A 21,764-nucleotide genomic window follows, 5' to 3' on the forward strand; every position below is an offset into this window, starting at 1 on the left:
GATTTCTTTTTATTTAACCAGCTTGGGATTCATTGTGTTTTCTGTGACTGGGGATTCATAGTCTCAGTTCTGGAAAGTTCTGAGCCATTATCTCGTCAAATACTTCTCCTTTTCCATTCTCAGTTTTCTGGAATTCTGATTAGACACATGTTATACTTTTGCACTCCCTACTTTGTATTTCTTCACTTCTTTTTCACATTTTCTATCTTCTTATTTCTCTGTACTAAATATTGGCTAATTCCTTCAAATCTGCTTTTCAGTTCTTTTTTAGCTGCAATTTATCTACTTGGAACCCATCCATTGAGTTTTTCATTTTACTAATTATAATTTCACTTGTAAAATTTGATTATTTAAAAAAATATTCCTGGACATTTTGACTGTTATTTGTTTGTGGTCATTTTTATCCTTTCATTTCTTCAAATAAAAATAGTTACTTTGTGGTCTGCATATGATAATTCCAATAACTGAACTATTTGGAAAACAAATTCTCTTATTCGTTGTTTGCTGCTTTCCCTCCTAGTGGCTTATTTCTGTGCATGTTTTGGAATTAATTCTGAATTCATATTCCTCTGCAGGTAACCCGAGGCAACCGCAAGGGTATACGTTGAGGATGGTTGTGTCCATAGAAGATTTGCTTCTGCAGGGAGCCAGAGGCATCCACGCTCTGGGCCCTCTGCATCCCCTGCTGGGTTCCAGGCTTCCTGGAGCCTCCCACTGGTCTGCTTCCCTCCTCCCATCTTACAGAATGAGTTTCACTGATGAGAAGCTGAGAACATAGGAATGAGAGCCAGCTGCTCCTTGAACAAATTTCCCCCAGAGTGTTCTGTGGTTATTGGTGGGTTTTCCAAGACTTTGCTGGATTCAGTGGTGACTTTGAGTCCTGGCTGAGGCAGCATGATGAACGAGTTACTGTTTTCCTGAGAAAGCCACACTTGCAGGATGAGACTGAGAGAAAGGGAAAAAACGCCTAAGTAGGGTGAAACAACACACACAAACACATTCTTTATGTATGATGACACATAATGGCATGACTCATAAACTACCTTTTTTTTCCATCTATGTTGTTGAAAGAAGCCAACATCCAGTGGAAACTCTCAAAAGTTTCAAGAGTTGATTTGAAAAAAGTTATTAAACATTAGCTAACCACTCAAGAGGATCTCAAAAATGTATTATACATCATTTCAATGTAGGAGACAATGTTATGCCCAATGCATATTTAAATCCAATCATATTAAATCTAACAATATGACAAGAGATGAAATAACCTAATGGAATTTCTGTTTATTCTGAGTGGCTTGATAAAAAGGACCATTTTTTTTTTTCTATTTGAATAATGGACACGGTAGAGATGAGAAATTTTAATAACCATCTTAATTTTGTTGTTGTTAAAATAAGTTTGAGTTTCTTAATGAGTCAAGTCCAGGACGTAATACTCACGAAAGCAAATATTGGCTGACTGAGACCCGTGCTCTGACCTCAGCTCGGCCACGGACTTCTTGTGTGATGCAGGAAAACCAGTTCTGCTCTCTGGGTCCTGGTTTGCTCATATATGAAGAGATTCTCTCTGGGGCTTCTCCCAGCCCTAGAATTCCAAGACTTTTGTGATAAATATATGTTGATCGTTGCAGTGAATGGAGTACTAAAGATTGGTCCAAAACTTTTAGTTTATTTCTGACGGAATCCAGACTTTGAAAGTTGTGGTGAGTGACTTGCTTAAAGTTACTCAGCTAGTTGGTAATCAAGTCACATAGAGGTATTTTGTTAAGAAAGAGAGAGAGAGAAGGAAGGAAGGAAGGAAAGGAGGAAGGAAGGAAGGAGGGGAGAAAGAAAGGAAGGGAGGAAGAGGAGCAGCCTTAGAAAGTTGACTTAGAGATAGCACAGAAGGAGAGACAAGACCTCAACTCCAGTTGGCAGCTACTGATACCCATTATAAATATGCAAAAACCCCACTCTTCAGAAGATTGTGTTCAATGATGTCCATAATGCAAATTTTTTCAATTTCTATAAAAATGCAGTTTAAAAAGCTCCATGAGGTCGTATTTAAGGATATGCATAGCGCTCTTGCAGACAAGTGGTTTTAAATTATGTTAGATCCTAGACATGGTGAAACAATAGTGCAGAATTTTTCGAGAAACTTCAATCTACAGAAAACGAGAGAAAACCAAGAAATGAAGGGACACTTTTTATAAAAATAAACTCATCGGGAGAAGAGAGGAAGTGAGTGATAAACAGGGCAACATTCCTACATGGATGAGCTTGTCTTGGGCTTTATACTTTTTCCCAGTTAGGTATTCACATTTCTCCCATGTGTTTACACAATACCTTTTCTCTTTTCTTTTCTCACATGTCTTCTCCTGCCTCCAAAAATTCTTGAAATTCGATTTACTCAAAGCTGCCTCCTTCCTACCAATGGCTATTCATATTTTTAGATCAATTACTCAAAACATCTACAAAAAATTTACATTTCTTTCTGTTTAACTGGGATTGGAAAAAAAATATGTTAGAGTTTTTAACACAACACAACTATATGTGTGGTAGATGCTACTAATGTCTACCTAATATACACTTGCTTTTTCTTCCATTCCAACAGACTCTGTTCAGAATGGCAATGGTCTCGTTCATCTTCTCAGCTTCCTTTGCAGCTAAGAGTGTCCATATGACACAGTTCTGGTCATGCAACATAAGCAAAAGTCCCTGGGGAGGGCTTACCTTGTGTAATAAACAAAGCTTTGTGAGGTGAGTCCCTTTTCCCTCCACCTGCCTGGAATGCACAATGAGTGGGGAGGAACAGTGGCCATCTTGTAATCATGAGACTGAAAAATACACGCTAACGATGACAAAGATGACAGAGAAGGAAGACAAAAACAGCCTGGATCCCCAATGACTTTGTGGAGCTACCATAATATCTTTGGATGCCCTACCCTCCATCTTCTCATGGTCTGAAATGAGCTCTCCTAAGCCACTATTAAACAGATTTCCTTCACTGTATCTGAACGGAAGTTCCAACTGATATAAAAAACCTGCCTAGTAAAGACAGATCCTAAACTCTTTTAAGGATTGCTATACATGGTCAATTAGTCTTTTATTGATAGCAGGGAGTAATGGCTGGGAGGAAATTGGCATTCTCGTGGAAGTATAAATGAATAATCTCAAAATACTTCATAGTATTTGACTCTTCTTGGAACTTTTTCCAGAGAAATAATCCTTATCATACTTAAAGCTTCTGCATAAATATGTTTATTACAAAACTGTTTAAGTTACTAAATTATTGGAAATAACTTAAATGTTCAACCACACGTAAACATAAGACAATTTGGTGCCTCAATAGAGTGGAATGGTTTATAGCTATTAAGAATTGTGTTTTCCCACTAACTAGAAAAGATACCTGCACCCCTTCATGTTCATAGCAGCATTATTTACAACAGCCAAGACATGGAAACAACCTAAGTGTCCATCAATGGATGAATGGATAAAGAAGATGTAGTATGTGTATACAGTAGAATATTATTCGGCCACAACAAATGAGGAAATCCTACCATATGCGACAACATGGATGGACCTTGAAGGCATAATGTTAGGGGAAGTAAGTCAGACAGAGAAAAACCAAATGCTGTGTGGTCTCACTTATATGTGGAATCCAAAAAAAAAAAAATCAAACTCACAGAAAAAGAGATCGACTTGTGGTTAATAGAAGTGGAGGATGGAGGGAGGGGGAATTGGACGTAGGTGGTCAAAAGTTACAAGCTTCCAGTTATAAGATAAATAAGTACTGTGGATGTAAGGTACAACATGATGACTACAGCTAACACTGCTGTATGACATACAGGAAAGTTAACAAGAGAGTAAATCCTAAGAGTTCTCATCACAAGGAGAAAATTTCTTTCCTGTTTTCTTCCTGTTCTTCTATTGTGTCTATATGAGAAGATGGTTGTTAGCTGAACATATTGCTGTAATCGTGTCACAATATATGTAAATCAAACCATCATGCCGTACGCCTTAAACTTATACTTATGCAGTGATGAATGTCAATTATTTCTCAATACAACTGGGGAAAAAAAGAATTGTGATTTTCAAAGAGATTTTAATGGCAAAAGAAAATGCATGTGCCATAATATGAAGCAAAATATGCAGGATACAAACTGTACTTTTAATATGATAACAACTACATTAAAATTCACTGGAAAATAGAAAATTCATTGTCATCGGTTGGTGTATGTATGCCTACTTTATATTTCTTCTTTCTGTTTTCTTATATTTTCCAAATTTTCTACAATGAGAGAAATCAGAAGAAAAAACTTTTTTCTTTAAGGTACTTTTCTATTTTATCTTCCATTTTTTCTTCAGAAATGCATGTTTAACAGAAACCCTGTAGGCTGGTCTTAAATAGGGCGAAATGGACTATTTTACAACTCATTCAAGAGTTTGTAAAGTCACAAAGTATAAGAAGGGCATATAAAATGTCCACTATTCAGCCTTGCCTAAATAAAACATGTCTTATTTGAGATGACTCCCAATTCAAGTGTCTGAGCCCAGATCTCATTACCAGCTCCTTGAGAAGTCCTGTCCAGTTCCACCTGCATCCCAATTCCTCCACTTCCGGTCTTTGGCAGAGCAGCCCTTCAGGACTCACTCCCGTGGGACTCTTGAACGTCTTGGTTCTTGTTCTATCCAGCTATGTCTCCTGACTCTGGAGGCAATGAAGTTGTCTTTGGATCAAGTTCTTGGTCAATAGCTCCAAGCAACTTCAGCCTCTCTCTCTCCTCCAAGGAATTTCTTCCTCCTTCCTTGGGGTACATACTGGCTGTTTCATTTGTTTTCCACCAGCACAGAGGGCTTTCTTTGGGCTGCTCACAGGTCTTCCTGGGACCATATCGAGAAAGCCATTTCACACAAATCCACAGCAATTGACAGCACAGACTGGATGGTGCACATGGTGGTGATGGCTGGCGGGAGTGTTTATCGCAGAGCAGAGTCCACCTCACAGCATTTACAGAAGAACCTTGACTTGGCGGGACAAGAGCTTCCATGTGCCACACCATCTCCCATCCAGTTTACGCATGGAAGCCACCTGAGGTTTTCCTTCCTTCTGTCAATCTGATTAGAAACAAGTGATGCCACCATATTTTAAAATGTGAAGCCAGGCAACAGCACTTTCACTCATCAAGCATTTTTCTTAACTGACAGCTCATCCCTCAACTATTTAGAGAAAAGGGCTCAGCCTGGACAAGTAAAAGGTATTCAACAATGAGAAACATTTTTAACAATAGGAAAGACAGAGTGAACCACTTATCAGAGCCCTGGGGCTGCTTGGTCCCTGGAAGCCTTAAAAGCATGTTGCAACTTCATTATTCACTTCCAACTGTCACTCTTGGTCCTTATGATGCCAACTCCAGCTCCTATTTTCCAGGTTGATTGTTCAGGTGCAGAAAATTGACCAGGACCCACAAGAAGCCTGACTTTTTAATCTATAAGCCTGCCATAGCTGACCCTAAAAACAATACTTTCTAAGGCTTGTTCACAAGTAAAACATACTTGAGATGGGGAAAGGATTCATGGAGAAGCACATGACAATATGGCTTAGGATCACTGGCTAACTTTAATCAACTGGTTTCAATACATATCAAATCAGTAGATTTGTTGATATATCATTCTCAACGTTTAAGGAAAAATAAGTGAGGGGGTAATGCAAGCATATCCACTTACCCCATTATCTACCTCCTGCCATGGTTCCTTGTCCTGGAAATGCTGTAGGTGAGGAGGTTTCTCCAAGGGCGTGGAGGGGGGAAATCTGAGGATGCTGTGAGGTCACAGGATCTCACAGGTAGAGATGTCAGCCAATGCAAACAGTTCGTCACAGCGTGGCCAGCCTCTAATGGGGAGCTGTGTCTCTTTTCTGCTAATGTTCTTTACCTCTTTGGCTCACAGTCTTCCCAAAAACCCATCTTCCTATCTAAGACTGAGTAGTGTAGGGGAGGAAGATCATTTCCTCTACCCATCCTAGGTCCTGCCGGCCGGGCTGCGAATTAGATTGACACGAGACAGAATAACAGGGGAAATTCAAACAAAGCTTTATAACATGTATACATAGGTGAGACCCAGAAAAACTGAGTAACTCGCCAAAATGGCGGAGGGTCTCGTCTTAAATACCATCTTCAGCTAAAGACAAAGGAGAATGTTAGGGTGGTGGTTTGGAACTTCAAGGGGGTGGAAGGCAATTTACATCGAGATGGAAATGTAAATGGGGCAACTACAGACACTGTGACCTGAGAGACACATTGTACATTACATTACAGTTATCTTACGGTAACAGCTCCTTCCTGGAACAGGCCCTCCTATTTTAAATTCTTTTAGGCAGTTGTGGGGGAGGTCAAAGTTTGTTTCAGAGTCTTTTGTTCTTAAAAATAATCAAGCCAAAGAGAAACATTTTGGGGTGGCCAATTCTGATCCCCCCCAGTAGCATACCCCAATAACCAAGAAAATGGTGTCAGAACTAATTAAACCACTGCTAGAGGAAGTCTTTGTCAACGATTTGTCTACAGTTACAAAACAATACCAAGGTATGGTCCATTTCTGTTTGGAAAATGCAGATAGACAAATGATAGATGGAAAACAATAGGCATCGAAATCTTGAGTGGTTAGCTCTGGGTGGTGACTTGGATATGGTTCTATAAAATTGACCTAGATCTGCCGAAGTGCGTACAATACAATTAAAGCACAGTGTTTTTAAAAAAGGAGAAAATCGAAAGAGAAAAGAATGATCCCAGATCACCGTTATCACTGTTTGTGCCAATGCACATTCAATTTCCCAAGAACTGGCAGGATGCCCTGAACACTTAAAAATCCTCAGTGTCCCAGATTTATAACATTTGTTGAGAAGGACGAAGATGGCGCTAATTCCATCTGTGACCAGATTCACCTCAAGTCCAGTTCCATTTCGGGGCAATAGAGAGAAAGCAGCGGTCCACAACTGAATGGAGGAGAAAAGAGAGAAAATCTAGAGGTCTTGGGGAAAGCCCAGTGGCCATCCTCGACACCCCTGAATTACCAGAGAGTAACGAAAGTTGCCTTGTCACAGACCAGGAGGTGATGACAGTTTAAGCAGCCATGAGCCCTGCCACCTCTCACGACAGGCAGCTGTGGAACCTCCAGCCGGTGTGGGCTCCTGGTACAGTCCACTGCACCAGGCAGAGAGGTGGGCATGGTGACAAAGCCTGAAATCCTGGTTTGAATGGAGAATCAAAAGCCAAGGACAAAGCTCTGAGTCAGGGCTAGCCCCCGGACTTCCAGGCTCTGAACTGACAGGTAACCTCTGACGTTGCCTGCTTGCCCCTCCCTGCTGCCCTGGGGCTGCCCTGGAGTTCCTTCTTGAGGGGCTGTGGCAGAATCTTCTGTGCTCTCTGGCAGGGTCTAGCTGAACACACACCTGTCTGTAAGTTGACGCTGGTCAAGCACAGAACTCGCTCTGACAAGTTGACTAAAGAATCCCCAAGCCCACGGCAATTCAGTGCTCTCCCAGAAGGAGTCCCGTAGGTTCTAGAAGGCCCAGAGGGCCTGCCTTCCTTTGAAATAACTTTTCTTCAAAAAGAAGACCAAGAATAATCTTAAAGAAAATACCTAATTCGTGTTCTCAATAAGATTCAAGTAAGCATAACACTTATTGAACAACAAGAAATCTCTCTTAAAAATGCTAAAATATAAAACAAGGAATGATGACGTGAAACGGGAAGCTCAGTTGGTGGATGCAAATCCACAGTAACCACGGTGGGAAGTGAATCTGGACTGGCTCCCCATGTGACGTGCGGCTTTGAGGCTGGTTTTATGAGCTGCGCGTGACAATTATAATCTGGTTACTTTACAATAACACATCAGAAACAAATCCCTGATGGCTTTTGAAAGGAGCGCATCGGTGTGGAGGTGGCTGACAAGCAAGGTAACTTCTTTTCGATTTTTCTAAAATACAGCCTGTCACGTCCAAGCCCCCAGCCCTGGATCAGTGGCTTTCCCGGGAAAATGTAAACCTCTGACTCTGTTATTTCATTGCTTCTTTCCTTGTTTGTTTTCTTTCCGGCCAACTAGAATGCGAACCTCTGGTGTTAGTCTGATTCACTTCCATTACCCCACCTGGGGAGCCACTGTACATGGCAGAGGCTGGATGAAGAAATTGTTGTGGAAGCGGCCCGGCGATGCAGTGGTTAGGTTTGCACCTTCTGCTTTGGTGGCCCAGGGTTTGCCGGTTCAGATCCCGGGTGTGGACCTACATACCTCTTGTCAAGGCATGCTGCATCAGGCGTCCCACATATAAAGTAGAGGAAGATGGGCACAGATGTTAGCTTGGGGCCAGTCTTCCTCAGCAAAAAGGGGAGGATTGGCAGCAGATGTTAGCTCAGGGCTAATCTTCCTCAAAAAAAAAAAAAGAAAGAAAGAAATCGTCGTGGAATGAAAGAGTTGAATGCTGCTTCTGCCCATTCCTTATTCAAGAGCATCACTCAAGTGGGAAGCCAACCCTCTTTTCAACATCACGTTGCCCTCAACACTCATTAAACTGGCTTTCAAACACTCGTGTGCACTGCAGAAGGAGAAATAGAGGAGGCAGCAGAAATTACAAACACACATTTAGAGATCTGAAACGAACTAGCAATAAGATCTGCATGCCCAAGGGATAACCGGGTCTGGAAAGAGAGAGGGGCCTGGTCAACGCGGCAGGTGAGTCAGCCCAGGGGCTCCCCATCACCGCCTTTTCCTACCTTCCATTCCCGCTAAGCACTGGGCAACCAAGGCCCGCACAGAAAAAATCCAATTGTTTTAGTCTCGTCTCATTCTTGGCAGACAAACATGTGAAAATAGATGTGTCAGTCATTTACACGATTTCCAGGGTGGCTGCCAAGGAACCAGCAGGACCACGCGTGGGAACCAACGCGGTAAGCCCACACCTGCTATTTTCCCATTAACATTTCCCCGTGTGGGGGCTACAATTCTGCCAACTTGTCGGAAGATTTTATCTGTTTATATCATAATGCATGAATTCCATTTTTTTGTTGTGAAAAAAAAAAACCACAGATGAGCCCCTCGTGATGATTGTGCCTTGGTCTTATTTTGAACGTGCATCTGCATTAGGAAGATACAACGGTCCAGGCGGTAATTCACCCTGGCCCTAGGGTTCAAATCTGTTCTCGTCGTTCTTCACCAGAATGAACATCAGCCTTGACCAACTTGATAGTCATCCTCTTCTCCCGCTATCGGTATTTGAATCAACAAAAAAACCGGCGGGGGTGGGGGGGGCTATTATGACTCCCATTTCACAGATGAGAAAGCCAAGGCCCAGCAAAGCTAGGTGCCTTGCCCAGGGTTTTGCAGCCGTAAATGGTGAAGTCAGGGTTAGACCCCCAGCAGTTTGTCCCAAGGATCCACGCTGTTAACACTCTCAACCATGCACGAGTAGAGCGTTTAGCAAAAACAAAAACCAAGCAAATAAAACAGGTTGCCCAGTTAAATTTGAATTCCATATAAGCAACCAACTTTTTTGGTATAAGCCTGTCCTATGGAATACTAGGGGCATGCTTTTACTTAAAACTTCTTGTTGTTTATCTGAAATTCAAGTTGAACTGGGTGTCCTGTGTTTTATCTGGCCACCCTAAGCAAGAGAAGCATTGGCTGAGGATTGCCAGTTTGGGGATCCAGAAGCCTAGGAGTTGGGGTAACCCGGGGAGGCGGTTGGGGTCAGTGAAGACAGACAGGTCAGCGGAGGCAGCCAGGGGCTTCATCTCATTCTGCTCCGGCCCAGCTCCCTAGAGAGATGCTTATGGGAGCTCCAGGGAAAGTGCTCACGCCCACTGCATGCATGTGGGAGCACATACACTTACACACATACATCCCCACGTGACTGCACGCTCACATGCCCATGCCTACACACTCACACACATGCCTACACATACACACACACACACACACACACACATCCCTGGCCCTCTGCCTGAGATGCTAACCCATTAGGAGCAAGCTCCAGGCCGTGGTGAAGTTTCATGGCCTCTGCTGGGCAGGGGGGAAGCAAAGCCAAATTAGGGGGCTTCAGAGAACCCCAGGTGCCCATACAGCCCATCTCCCAAGAGCCTGTGCTTTTAAATTAGAAGGTGCCAGTGGGCGTCATCAGGGCCCGGCCTACCTCCTTAAAGGCGTATTTACCTCCAGCCAGGGAGTGTTTCTCAGCAATCAGTGGTTCGTCCTGTCTAGTCCTGTCCACAATGCATTTGCAGAAATCCCTCAGGGATTCTGGCATGTGGCTAAGTTTTAATTTCATTTAGCAATGAGGATACATAGCATTTCTGCTTAATGATTTTAGATGTACGTGTACGGTGGACATACAGACAGATATAGAGCTACAGATGTATAATTGTTCAAAATGATTCAAGGTGATATACATCGTAGTTGTTTAGATGAGAACGATGGTTTGTCCTCTTGTTCAGAAAACCCACATCATGTTTCATCAAGCAGACTATAAGGTCCCTAAACACGAGGACAGGTTTCCGCCATCTAATGCCCAGTGTAGAGTCTTCTCCACATTCATTCATTTTTCCATGAGTTGATTTGTAAAATCGGATTAAGCAAATACTCTTTGCTCAAAATAATTTACACTGCTCTAGGCAGCAATATTCCTCAGCCAATTAATTAGATGATTAATAACTATAACTCATAATTGAATTCAAAGTCCATTTTTGCCATTCCCTAAACAGATGAGGTTTCATTGTTTATTATTATTGATGGAAAAAATTGAGTTACCTTGGCTAAACAAAAGAGGATATAGATGGCATTGGTTTCAACCACACAAAAGGAGCCTGGCCTGTGGTACATGCTCACTATGTGCCAGCTGGTTCTCTCTTGTATATCAGTGGAGAAAGGAGATGTTTATTAAAACGTTAAAATAAATATCAACAAAGCAGCAATTTGTCTTTCTATTAAAAAATTTGGCTTAGAACACAATCAGGATTTTGAGTCTGGGGCTGAGTAGAAATATATTTGAGGCCAAAATGTATCTTTCTGGGAACTTCAAGAATAAACAGAGCGAAAGAAAGATTAGGATATGATTATCAGGCAGCTCCGAAATCGAAGGGATTAGATTTTCTGCAATCTGTACGATATGATGAAAAAATATATACAATATGTGTAAGCCAAGAGAGCCTTCATGGTTAAACGTTGACATTTTTTATAAGAAAGCATTGAGCTTATCAGTTCAGCAACTAATTATTGATACTTGAAATGCAGACTTGTGGGAACAAAGGAGGGAGAGCCACTCCTTCAAAATATAAGTATAGACATGAATTGCATTAACAATTCTAGATTCTTCTCCAATAACCCAGCCCAGTACCCCAGCATGGTCAAACTGGAAATTGAGTAGACATTGTTCACTGCAGAATACAATCAAGTGTGGCCGTTACAGAACCAATCAGAAACACCTCTGCAAGCCAAACTTTTTGGACAGATACCTGAGAAATTAGTCAAGTTTCTTGCTGAGATGTGAAAATCCTAAAAGCAAAGCAAATGTCCTGTTACAAGAGCTCCAAGTCCATCAGCCACGACCTTGTCCTTACTTCAACCAGGTCAGGGCTGGAGAAGAGCAGTGTTGGTCTAAGCGTTGGCCTTTGTTCCTAGCCTGGTCACTCTATGGCTGGATGTTGCTGGTCATTAGTTATATTGGGCAGAGAACTCTAGGTTCAGCAGGGTGTGTGTGTGTGTGTGTGTAGTATTGTTTATATGTATATGCTAGACAGATAGATATAGATATTCATCTTTGATAAAATTCATTTTAAAAAGCCATCCTTGTCTAAGTTGAATTAAGAGACATAGAAACTGCCCACATGAGGTTCAGAAGACATAGCACCATGGGGATGCAGGGCACGTCTAGCCCTCACCTGGTGCAGGCTGCGGGACTGGACTGAGGCATCCTGAGCCCCTGAGACGGCTGCTACAGTCAGCATGGGGGAAGGGCAGCCTGTGTTCCTCTCCTCTCAGGGCAAAGATCCCACCCTCGTGTGGCCCAGTTTGCTGATCCCACCAGGTGAGCCCCTTGTGGAGTTCTCATTCTAGTCTAGCCACTCAAGAGATTGTGTGTCCCTCCACAAGATGGCAGGTACTATCTGTCTTGGGTTGGCCACCCTCATGGGTTTCTTTGTCATTGACTGTCAAAGTCACAGCAATCTTGCCTTCATCCCTGCTGAAACTTTAATGAAAAGTCACTTCTTTCAGGTCATCAGATGGGCGATAAATTTCACCTGTTGACAGATACCTAGGGATGGACATAGACTCTGCAGCCAGCAGGACCTGGGTTCAAACCCCTACTCAACCACTTATTGGTACGAGAACCTGGGAATCTTAGTTTCATTGGTGATATAGATGCAAATAATAACAGTGCCAACACCACAGGGTTTTACACAGGTTAAATGAGATAATCCAATGTGAAGTGTGTCACACTGGGTCTGGAATGTAAAAAGCATCCTTATAGTCATTATGGGGCAATTATATGGGTGGCTCAGGATGGGGAAAGTCAAGAGAGAAGGTTCCATTGCCTTTCTGAGCTCAGAATATTTAAAAATTAATTTTGACAAGTCAGTCAACAAAACAAATATCTGCCAAGCCCTTACCACAAGTCGAGCATGATTCAAAGAGTTGGGCAAGACAGCCAGCGTCCTGCTCTCAGGAAGCTTACATTCTAATATAAATAAAGAAAAGAAAAGAAAATTAAATCACAAGGAGGTACAAGCACTCGGGCGTTACGTCAGGAGTGATTTTTGCAAATCCCCTCTAGTAACCACGCAACTTAGCTTTGGTTTTGTCAGAAACCAGGAGCTTGTGAGCTTACATGGAATTCCTTATGGCTGAGGCTGGAAACGTGGACATAACATCCTCAGACCCTGCTAAGGGGTGGAAGCCAGAATAATCTCCCCCCAACAGAGTTGTTCCTCTTCAGGAAATCCCCACTGCCGCAAGCTAAGAGGGTGGATGTGAGAATGTCATCACTGGGGAAGAGCGAGCTTAAACTCAGAGACAGCATTTCTGAGGTCTCTGGGGGTCTCTAAAGGCTGTGAACACACAAGACTCTCAAGAGATTAGAAAATGCTGCTTGCACCGAGGCTTGCTCCGGCACGTTTTAAGGAGCATATGTGGGAACCGCCTCCTGACAAGAAGGCTGCCTGGCACTGGCCAAGCACGTTCGCTGTGGGACTCTCATGACTCAGATGCAGGTCCTGTGAGTCATAGGATATGAAACAGAGGGGAGGCGGGGGGCAGGGGGCAGGGATGGGGGAGAAGGAGGGAGGCAAACACCAGAGTTTGCAGCAAATGAGAGCGGGGGATATGGTCTTTCTTTTAACTTGCATCAGCCAATTTTCCCATGACATGGATCGGTTACCAAGTGGTTTTCCCTAGAGCTCTGGAAGCTTTGGGTCCTTTGATTGGGGGAATCCAAAGGCATTGAGATGAAAATCAAAGGACATGCATATTTCAATTTGTCATTTCTAATTTGTAGGAATTGGTCTAGGTCTTTGAATAATGGCGCAAATCAGTCACACGTCAGACAAGCTATAGTTTGCAGCAAAAGGAAAGGAGCTATTTGGCAAAAACTTCACCCACTTCGAAAAGAAGTAATTCACCCAGAGTCGTCTTCACTGGCAGGCAGTGAAATGTGTCAAGACAAGCCCTGGGCTGGAAGTCCGAACACGCAGATGCTGGACCTGCCCGGATGCTGATCTGGAATAGGAACAAGTCACACCAGAGCCCTCAGTCTCTCCCCTCCCCACCTGGAAATACCACGGGGACCAGTTGAAAAAGGATCTCTGAAATCCAGAGGACACAGTCGGAGGATGGAGGGCTTTTCACATTTGTGTTTTTATAACCTCCACTGAGGGCACGTTTGGTAGGGGCCCCTGAGGAGCACTGTAAACAGAGACCCGTGCACCATGGCTATTCGAGGCTGACTCAGGGTTAGGGACAGACGTGGGCCAAAACCGACAGATTCAGATAAGAAGAAGTCGGGCCTTTTGATCAGGATAAAAACTAATTCTTTCCACCGTTATTGACACCTTCTGCACAAACTTTGTACAGGGTGATGTGCTAGGTTCTTGGGGTGACTGAGGCAGAAGCAGAAAGAGGTCCTGCTGTCAAGGAACTCAAGAATTTAGTAAAGAATATAAGATTCACATGCATATCTATAACACAAAGTACCATGACCCGTTTTACTTAGGCCACTGCAACCAGGGATTAAAACAACCACAGCAGGGAGTGACCCTGTCTTGTGAGAGCTCGCCTCTCAGCGGCTTCCTCCCACATGGCACTGGGAGCCTCCCCGAGGTTCTCCTTGGGTGTTCTGAAAATTAGGTCTCCCCGGTCTCCTCCTTGAGATCCACCACTGTCCTCCTTTCCTGATGAGCTCTGTGGGGATGTTCCTGGAGCAGCTCTGCTCCCAAGGCCCGCAGGAGACACAGTGGTAGAGAACCTCCGGTACTTTGGTCTGGAGCATCTCTGCCCACCACCCCTTCTAGTAATAGGATCCTCATTTTTTATGGGAAACTGCTTCCTCCTCTGTTGTACCCAGAGCCTTGTGGTGGGGCCATCTACTTGGAGGCCCATCCCGCTGGCCTCCTGGATTAGTCCGTGTGTGGGCACAGGGATCCTTGCCAAGCCAATCCCAGCCATGTATGTATGAAGGGTGGAGAAGGCAGTTCCTTCGGGGTGACTGGGCTAGGGGGATGGCAGGTGGAGCCAGCTTCGGCCCCATCTCCTGCTGCGTCAAGGAAAGCCCACTGCAGTCGAAGTGAATGAGCCCAGTGCAGAGAAGGAGCAGAAAGGAGACAAAACCACATCTGAGGATACCATTTGCAAGCTGGGATCCAAGCTTCTCAGAGGCTAACTCTTCCTCTGGCTTTTCTGGATGTGTGAGTCAATAAATTCTCCCTTTCGGCTTAAGCTGATCCAAGTTCGCTTTCTTCCATTTGCCAACATGGTCCCTGATGCCTCTAGATGGCCTGGATGTCCCCACTGGAGCTGCCAACCCTGACGACCAGGCCTCTGAGGTCTGCACCCAGCTCCTGGGGCTGGTGTTCACACATGAGGTCAGTGCTGATGTGGCTGTGCATGTTTTTACAGATTCTGATGCCCAGATGTCTTCATGCCCATTGTCATCGACCTCTTGATGGGCCTCAGCTCTCTTCCCTCAGGATGAGTTCTTGCCAGGAGGCTCCATGATCTCCCAGGGAAACAGATCCTTGAGAGGTTCACCCCTTGCATCCTGCAGACATGCCCAGGCTTGGCTGAGTGCTAAGGCGAGGAGGCTGAAGCTCAAGATGGGAGTCCTAGTGCAGACAGAGGGTACGGAAGAAGACCTATGGCAGGCAGAGGGGAACGAGGGATGATTATGGATGACAGGAATCTGGTTGCACCATGGTTCGTGGAAGATGTGGCATTTGCAATAAGTTTGAAGGAAAGATAGGCTTCTACTACTTAAGGCATGAACAAATAAAGTGGAGGATATATGATAGCAACCAGAGAAAGAGCATGGCGGGAGACGTAGGAGCACCTGGTTACAGCTATGTCACAGAAGACCTAGAATGCCACTTGGAAGGTTTGGGTGGTGGTGTATGGGCAGTGGGGAGCCATCAAAGTCTTTGGGGGAAGGTAAGCTTATCAGGGCTGTTTCAAGCAGACTTATGTGGGTTCCAGTTGCAACTTGACCTGAGTCTACCTCTGGCTGGACCCCTTTCCTCCCACCCCTGGACCATTCATCCCAAGCCAGCTGGCTTGGCCCCAGCCAAAGTCCAGGAGCAGCCTGGCAAAGATGGAAGGCTTGCACACTGGGACTCAGCATTGTCCAGCTTCTTCCTGTAGGACCAGGTGGACTCAGAACACAGGACACCTTTGGTAGGGCGACGGGGATGAGCGGACTCAGAGAAGAGGATCCCAGAGGGGCTGAAGGGCTGGCATCTTTCTGGAGCCAGAGCATCATGGCCAGAGTGGCTGCTGGCTGGAGAGGAGCCATGTAGGTCGTCTGGGTTGGCATCCCAACTCTGCTCCCCATCCCCACCCCTTACCCCTCCTTGATTAGAAAAATAAATCTTCCACACTTTCTGCTAATACTTACATAGTTGTTACAGCATTTAGATCTCTGATCCAAGAGGAGATTGCTTTGCATGTTGTCTGAGGAGGGTATCTAACTACATTTTTCCAAATAGATCATTAACTATAACAGTGATATTTATTTGATAATTTATCCTTCTTTCCTTCAGTGTTTAGAAATGCCACATTTTCCCAATATTAAATTCATATATATTATAATTTTTTTGTGTATTTTCTTCCACTTACCGTCTATTCTTAGAATAGTACCGCCCTGTTTTGAACAGAATAGCTGAACACATACCCCTTGACCCCATAATGACACTGCCAAGAATCCATCCTATGAAAATAATAGCTCAGATATGTTCCAGGATGTTCAGTATTGTTAGATTGCTAGGAAATAAATGGGGAAAATACAGGAAAAAAACTGGGAAAGCATCTCCATTTCTAACAGAAGAGGATGATGGAATAAATTACTATATAGTTGAATAGAAGAACGCTATGAAGCCATTAAAAATGAGGTAAAGCTGCACATACTGATCTAGAAATTGGTCCATGAATATTAAGTTGAAAAAGTTATATTTGTGCATACAAGGCACATCAAACACACACACCAAACACACACACATAGATATACTTATATATTTGTGTGTGTGTGTGTGTGTATATATATATACAATGACTCTGTTTTATATAAATGTATCTGCCCATGAATATAAGTAGATCTGAGCCAATTTAGGATGAATTCAGGAAGGCTACACCTGTAAAGAATAGCTACGTACTAGGTGACAGATTGGGAAGGTAAGTGGTTTTTCTTTCATTTCTTACTTTCTATAACTAAATTTGTAAACAAGAATGGGTACAACAAGTGATCTTTAAAATAAAAGGACTAAACAGAAGTAGATGAAGATGGGGCTCAGGCTGGATGAACAAGTCCGAAAGGGGGGGGGGGGCTGCTACACCTCGTGACAGCTGCGTGGGCCGCCTTCCGCTGCCTACCCCATCAGAGGTGTGCCGCTGACAAACCCCACTCCCCGGGCTCTCAGGAATCAGGTTTGGTTTCCAAAGTTGGCCTGGAAGTTGACACACTACAGACCCCCGGTCAAGGCCACATCCGCCATGTCCAGAAGGACCTCAGCCTGTCATCGGGAGAGTGGAGGACACCACACAGGTGGGCAGTATGGCGGGAAACAGAGCTGGCATGAAACAGGGCTAGTTCCCTCCCTGAGCGGGATGTGGAAGCCTCCAGGATCTTGAAGGCTCCTTCAGCTCCTCCTGTCAAGTCTCCAAGGACCTTGAACCGTAAGCAGAAGCAGCCTGTTGCTCATTAGTGAACATGAGCAATTCCACGCCCAAAACCACACATGTGGATGAGCTTTCCTTGGAGAAATCCAGAAACAATGAAAATTTTCAAAGAATCTTTTTTTTCTTTTATGCCTTCATGCCACATCTTATCACAAGAAAACCCTAGAGTTTGCAACACCAGAAGGTTCTTTCTTGGAATTATTTTTTTCCTCTCAAAGAATATCTTAAAATATCTCATAGCAGCACAAAACAGAAAAATAAACCCACACACTCAGCAATTAAGCTTTTGCATCTCCTGGAAGGAACTGGGAGGAAATGAAAATACAACAATCTGTAAAGCTGTTTCTTCCCCAGCACAGCCCAGATGGGAGATGTTGACTGGTCATCAAAGGGATCAAAGCTTCGCTTCTCCGGAAATCAGTCTTAATGGCTGGCTTGTGAGCTGGGAGTGCTGCAAGGTCAGAGGTCATGTCTGTTTAGGGTACCCCTCTACCCCAGAATCCTGAATGTGCAGGTGATCAAAACACCCTCCCATTAGAAGGGGTTTGCCAAGTGGAGCACAGCACTAACATGCACAGGAGATGAGACACTGGACTCAGACTCGGCTAATGGTACCTTGAATACAGCGCTTGATCATTTTGAAAATACAAGGGTGTCTGTTCTTCAGTTTATCCCCAATATGAGACTGTAACATGGGCAGGGAAGGTGTCCTTATCTCAGAAAAGTTAAATAAATTGCTTGGAGTCCCAGAGATAGTGAAAGCTTGATTAAGCTTTCTTCTTAGGACTTATCAGAGTCCAATTTGTTACGTAATCTTTTGTTTGTGGTTTCTCTCTTCCGCTAGAATGTAACTCACATCAGGAAGAGCTTTATCTGTTTTGTTGACTGCTGTATCCTCAGCATCTAGAGTGGAACCTGGTACTGGGGAGAGTCAACTTAGAAAGCAAATTTGCCTGTTATTTTATCTCAAAATGAGTTTTTTGGAGAATAGACCAAAGAAGTGCATTTCAGGATGTGATACTATGGCAAATCATAGGCAAATCCAGAAAAGAAAGGAGGGGAGCTGTCTTTCTAGAGAGAAAGGGGGAGTAGGGAGGCATTGTTCTATACAAAAGTCCATTGGGGGAAATAAGAGTTCAGGGTACCAATGGCTTCTCTTTGGCTGAGCTGCAGCATTTCTCATTGACTGGCTTGTTGCCGGGTGGAGAGAGAAATCTTCCTTCAGCTGTAAAGTAGTTGTACTTGCTGTCCAAGATGCGAGATAGGTCTCTTCCTATTTGGTGTAATTGACAATGTGTGATAGGGCTTGAGAGCTACCCCTACAGGTCTTCCAGACTCCAATTTAGTTAAGGTTTCTTTTATTAATTTCCACAGTAGCTATTGAATAAATAGTTGTCTTTGTTGTCATTGTCACTAGCATCCTCCAGGATGGCTGTCTGTGAAAAATTCATCTGAGCTGACATATGGAGGATGAGGAGCAGTGAACAAGATCAAATGTGGTGGCTAGAGAATTTCAGTCAGATAGAACAGCATGTGCAAAGGCCCAGTGGCAGGAAGGAGCATGGGAAGAAAGAGGGGCTGAGAAAAGGCCAGGGCAGCTGGGGCAGAGAGAGCAGGGAGCACAGGGCCTGGAGAGGGGCACCGGACTCCTTCTGACCCATTCATTCCACAGCTACTATCACAACATTCACGGACTGTAGTAATAGCTGCCCACCTGGTCTGACAAGCCCACAGACCCTGCATTGTGATTAAACCAATTTTTAAAAATTCAAATGTGTGCAAATCCACCTATTCCTTGAAGTCCTCGAAGACCTTCACAACGCAGCACATGAGGTCCTGCCAGGGCTGCCTCTTGCCAAGAACAGCCGAGGAGGTCTTGAAGAAGAAAACTCCCACCTATCAAAACCTATCAGCTATAACTAAAAGGATGTAGTATTGATATGTGAAATGAGAGACAAATAGACTGATAGAGTAGAATAAGTCCAGAAACAGACCATACATATATAGTGATTGATTTATGATAAAAATGACATGGCAAGCAAGGCACTTGGGAGGTTAACAAACTTTTTAACAAATTTTGCTGGATTCATTGGCTCTCCTATATGGAAAAAACTGTATCTTGACTCCTGTCTTACACCATACATAAAAAATCAATCCTAGATACCTTGCAGAACCGTATGTGAAAGATAATGTAATAACACTTTTAGGAGAAGACAAAAGAGTGCATCTTCATGACTTTGGAGTAGGCAAAGATTTCTTAAATGGGACACAAAGGGCATTGACCTTATAGCCAGAACCCCCACAGAACAATCAATAAAACTGTATTAAAATTAAGAACCTCTTTTCACCAAAAGGCACTCTTAGGAGAGTGTAAAGATGAGGCAGAGACTGAGAGAAGATATTGGCAGTACATATATCCAACAAAGGACTCGTGTCAGGAATAAAGAATATTATAAATCAATAAGCTACAGAGAGAAAAGCCAATAGAAAAATAAGTGAAGACTTGGATAATTAACAAATATAGAAATTCAAATGACACAGGAGCACATGGAAATATGTACAGCTACATTAGCCATCCAGGAGATACTACTACAGACACAACAGAACGGGGGGAACAACTGGAATATCGAGTGTTGGTGAGGATGTGGAGCAGCTGGAACTCATGCTGCTGGTGGGAGGGTAAATTGGTATCACAATTTGGAAAACTGATCATCAGTATTTAATAAGCTGAATATGCATATCTCATGACCCAGAAATTCCACTTCTCAGCAGATACTCAACGGAAATTTTCACTTACATTTCCCAAAAGACATAGACTAAAATATTCATAGCAGCACTATTCAAAATAGCCCCAAATTGGAAACTATACACATGCTCAGCAGTAGTAGAATGGATCAACAAATTGTAGTATATTCACACAGTGGAAGACTATCCAGTTATAAATGAATAATCTACAGCTCTATGCAAGAATATTATTAAAATCTCACAAATATAATACTGAATGAAATAATCCATACACAAAAGAGACTGTATCATATAATTCTATTTCTATTTTTTAAAAAAGGCAAAACTAATCTATGCTGTTAGAAGTCAGGATTGTGGTTGCCCTTAATGAACAGTGACTGATGTGGGTATGAAAATGCAGTCTGGGGGCTGGAAATGTTCTATTTCTTCATCTCTGTGTTGGTGACATGGGTGAGTTTCCATTTGTGAAAATTTATCTTCTTGGCCACTCACGATATGGGCACATCTCTGAATTTACATTATCCTTCAATAAAAAGCTCAAACAGTGTGTGAACTATTGCACGCCTTGACTTCAGTGGTGGTCAAAGAAATCTACATATGCAACAAGGTTGCACAGAACTAAATAGATACACACAGAAGGGAGGGCACGTGAAACTGAGGAAATCTGAATAAGGTCAGCAGTGTATCGTTGTCAGTTTCCTGGTTGTGATGTGACACTAGAGGAATGCAAGATATTACCGGGGTTGGGGGGAGGGGGATGCAGGCTCTTACAACTCCATGTGAATCCAGAATTATGTCAAAATAAAGAGGCTTTGGATTTTTTTTTTTAAAGATTTTTTTTTTAATTTTTCTTTTTTCTCCCCAAAGCCCCCCAGTACATAGTTGTATATTCTTTGTTGTGGGTCCTTCTAGTTGTGGTATGTGGGACGCTGCCTCAGCGTGGTTTGATGAGCAGTGCCATGTCCGCGCCCAGGATTCGAACCAACGAAACACTGGGCCGCCTGCAGCGGAGCGCACGAACTTAACCACTCGACCACGGGGCCAGCCCTGAGGTTTTGGATTTTTTAAAAAGTGTTTATGTGTGCCTAGAAGTGGCCTTGAAAAGACGTAAAGTATAATATTGGCAGTGGATAAGTCCAGGATGTGAATAGGATTAAGCAGAAAAAGGAAAGGTGAGTTTGCCCTCTTGCTCAGTGTATTAATGTATCTTTGAAACTTTTACAGTAAGAATGTATTCATCTATTATTTGTGCATACTTTAAAAAACCAATTGCTTCCCCCAAAAATTGAAATAAAAATCAGTTTTCAACTTTCCCAGACCAACTGGGCTGTTTAGACACTGCTGGATAAACCACATTTTCACCCCAGCGTCAAACATACAGTGGCCCTAATAAACACTGATTGATTACCTAAGAAGTTAAGGAGATGATAATTACACCAGCAGAGGAGTTTTTAAACATGCCTCTGGACATATCACAAAGACAGCCATGGAAATTTAATATGAGGTCCTTCCAGATGCCCATTGCCTCTGTTCCATGTGATCAAGTGTCCCAGTGTGGCCCCATGTGCCTCAGAACCAAAGGCATAGCAGGTGAGCCAGGGGTGCTATGAGTAAATCCC

The 21,764-nt window shown here is 43.4% G+C and overlaps 1 long non-coding RNA gene across 1 annotated transcript in view; it reads right to left on the reverse strand.

The window, feature by feature from the left end:
- Nucleotides 1-4,061: 4,061 nt before the first annotated feature.
- Nucleotides 4,062-21,764, reverse strand: part of LOC103540890 (uncharacterized) — a 29,558-nt gene continuing 11,855 nt past the window's right edge. The window contains exons 3-4 of the long non-coding RNA XR_011539858.1: nt 5,704-15,368; nt 4,062-5,094 (exon numbers count right to left, since the gene is read on the reverse strand). This is a non-coding gene — a long non-coding RNA (uncharacterized lncRNA). The remainder of the gene's footprint in view (nt 5,095-5,703; nt 15,369-21,764) is intronic.

Source organism: Equus przewalskii, chromosome 5 (assembly GCF_037783145.1).
Source record: "Equus przewalskii isolate Varuska chromosome 5, EquPr2, whole genome shotgun sequence".
Taxonomy (NCBI): Eukaryota; Metazoa; Chordata; class Mammalia; order Perissodactyla; family Equidae; genus Equus; species Equus przewalskii.